This window comes from Gossypium hirsutum, chromosome D01 (genome assembly GCF_007990345.1).
Source record: "Gossypium hirsutum isolate 1008001.06 chromosome D01, Gossypium_hirsutum_v2.1, whole genome shotgun sequence".
Lineage (NCBI taxonomy): Eukaryota > Viridiplantae > Streptophyta > Magnoliopsida > Malvales > Malvaceae > Gossypium > Gossypium hirsutum.
Window position 1 is genome coordinate 49871507 of NC_053437.1, and position 3120 is coordinate 49874626.

The window sequence follows — 3120 nt, forward strand, 5'->3', positions numbered from 1 at the left end:
CCACTCTCACATGTTCTAGATATACTGTAGAATATAAGCTCATCATTGAACACCACAAGTAAAGATTGAACTTCCCATAGAAAAAATAATACTTAATAATCACATGGCATTGGCAAACAACTTAACTATACTTAGATGAACATACATATTAGATACGTCATGCAACCTAAATTCACAATACACCCCTAAACCTGAGGGATGCATTATCCTCAATGCATGAATAGATATATGCAAACTATCTATATATAGGCATGTCATAGAAAAAGATATGCAATGCAATATGTATGAAAGAAAGAGAAAACTTTCCCTGCTTGGACTGTATTGTAAAAACTTCATTATGTCTGACGAGTTGATTTACGAGTAGCAAACTTGTACCTTCACTTCCTCTTCGTCCTCATGGTCAGTCTTAATGTTGACATACTCTATTTTCTCTGGTTCTTCCTTCGATGCTTTAGGCACATTCTCTTTATTGATAGGATTCGTCTCAATGGGCTTTACGTCATCGAACCTGTCCCCTCTTGCAATTTATTAAAAAAAGGAAATGAAATAACTAAAAAATAAAATAAAAACAAAAAGAATTTTCAAGATGTTGAAGTTAAACATCTCGAAGATCAATGGACTGTTTCTTTCGCCCTATATGAGCACCCCAGTAGTTCTTCAAGTGTTGCCCATTAACTTTAAATGTGTCCCCCATTTTCATGTCTTTGACATCAACAACACCATGTGGATATACATGAACTACCAAACATTGTTCATCAAAATTGAAAGGTCTATTTTTCTACAGCAAAGTGCACAAGGGTCTCTGCTCAAATGAATCTTCATCACTATTAGAATTGTTGTGGCAAAATCTTGTGGATTCTTACTCCACTGTTGTTTCTATCAAGTCAATAACTTGGCATTCTTCATTCTCATCAGCACATTTCAAGGAAATAAATACATTTAATGTGATCTGCTGATCATTCATCCTCATGGCTAGTCTACCTTTCTGCACATTGATTAAAGTTTTTCTTGTAGCAAGAAGAGGTATTCCAAGAATAATTGGCACATTTTAGTCAATTTCACATTCTAAAATACGAAAATTCTCAAGAAAGATAAATTTATCTACCTTTACCAATACATCTTCAATTTTACCTTTCGAATGTGCATAGGATCGATCGACCGGTTGCAACGTGATTGTTATGGATCTTGCCATCCCAATTCTTAGCTTCTTGAAAATAGACAGAGGCATTAGATTTATACTCGCTCCTAAATCACTTAACACCTTACGAACATATGATTTCTGATGAAATATGGGATAGTGAAATTCCTTGGGTCCTTTAACTTTGGCGGCAACTTATTCATCAACATTGCTGTGTACCCTTCAGTGAGAGCAACAGTCTCAAATTCTCCCAATTTGCGCTTTTTTGACAATATGTCTTTCAAAAAATCTTATAGTTGGGAATTTTATCCAAAGCTTCTATTAGCCATATGTTGATATAGAGTTACTTCAAGACCTCAAAAAATCTTTTGAACTGAACATCTTGTTTAAAATTATAGAATCGCTAAAGAAAAGGTAGAGGCGGTATTCCTTCAGGTTGCTGATATTGTTTTGCCATGGCATTCTTGTTGGCAACGAGATTTGGTTCTGCCACATCTATCTTCTGCTTACCCTTTTCAAGTGCAATATGTTTTTCAGATGGCTCTAGGATCGTTACATGGTTGTTATTCGAGTTTTCCTTTCCTGTCGTGGCATCTTGAACAATGTCATTCAACTAAGTCCGACTTCAAAGAGTGATCACTTTGCAATGCCCTTTCCCTTGTGTTATCAAATTTTCGGTATCACTTGGAAATGCTCCTTCTGGCCTCAAATTTTAAGCATTCACAATTTTCCCCACTTGATTCTCAATAGGTCGTAAGGATGCAGCTTGACTCTGGATTACAACATCATTCTTGACTATATATTCCTTTAACAAATCTTTAATAGAAGTAGAAGATGATGCTTGACCATGTTGAATATTTTTCCTCGGTATAGGTTAAACATAACCAGGCAGCACATTGTTAGCATTCTGTCTTGCAACATTGTTAAAATTCCCCGCACCTTAATTACTCCAACTAAAATTCAGATGCTACTTCCACCCTGGATTGTAGGTGTTGGAATAAGGGTTATTACTCTAGTTAGAATTACCCATGTAGTACACTAATGTTGGGTTTGATGGGCATTCGTCAAACACATGATTTTTCACCACAATAAACACATGACAACTCAACTGATTTCATCTCATGGACTGTAGTTGAATTTTTAATTATTTTAATTATATTAGCTATAGAAGATACGTGGGCTGTCAACGAAGTGATTGCATCAAGCTCTATGGTACCAGCAACTCTCTTACCCGCCCCAACTCTTGGCTGTAGAATTTTCATTGTTTTAATCATTGTTGGAAATCTTTTCCAAAATCTCATATGCTTCATTATACGTTTTATCCAGCAGAGTACAACTGGTAGATGCATCAACTACCATCCTCGTATTTGTATTCAACCCCTTATAAAACATCTCTATTTGAGTCCAGTGCTGGAATCCATGTATTCGACATTTCCAAATTAACTCCTTAAATCGTACCCAAGCTTCATAGAGCGTTTCATCCTCTATTTTCCTAAAAGATGTGATGTCATTTCTAAGTTTGGAATTCATAGTTAGTGGATTATACGTAGAAAAAAACTCTGGCAAAGATCATTCCATGATGCCACTATTTTCGATGGCAAAGCATTCAACCATGCTCTTGCTTAATCTCTCAAGGAATATGGAAACAATTTAAGTCTCAAGGCATCTTCAGGAACAACCTATTATTTAAACGAGTCATAGACTTCTAGAAAATGTCTTAAACTCAGTCTTGGACCTTCAATAGGTAATCTACTAAACTTTTCTACTCTTTGTAACATTTGAAACATTATCGATTTCAACTCAAATTGCTAAGCTTGTATAGTTGGTCTGACTATCCCTAGATTCAAATCATCCAACATTGGAACAATATGCTCTCGAATTGGTTTGTCCCAGTCATCTATCCCACGTCTAATGGGAGGATTAACATCTTGACCATTTGGATTTTCGTTGAGAGCAGGACCATTTAGATTATCATTAGGACT

The 3120-nt window shown here is 35.7% G+C and overlaps 1 non-coding gene across 1 annotated transcript; it reads left to right on the top strand.

Annotated features, from left to right (window-relative positions):
- The first annotated feature begins 2552 nt into the window (after positions 1-2552).
- On the top strand, positions 2553-2659 carry LOC121214216 (small nucleolar RNA R71). Its single transcript, XR_005909802.1, has one exon. It is a non-coding gene; the product is annotated as a small nucleolar RNA R71 (small nucleolar RNA).
- The last annotated feature ends 461 nt before the right edge of the window (positions 2660-3120 follow it).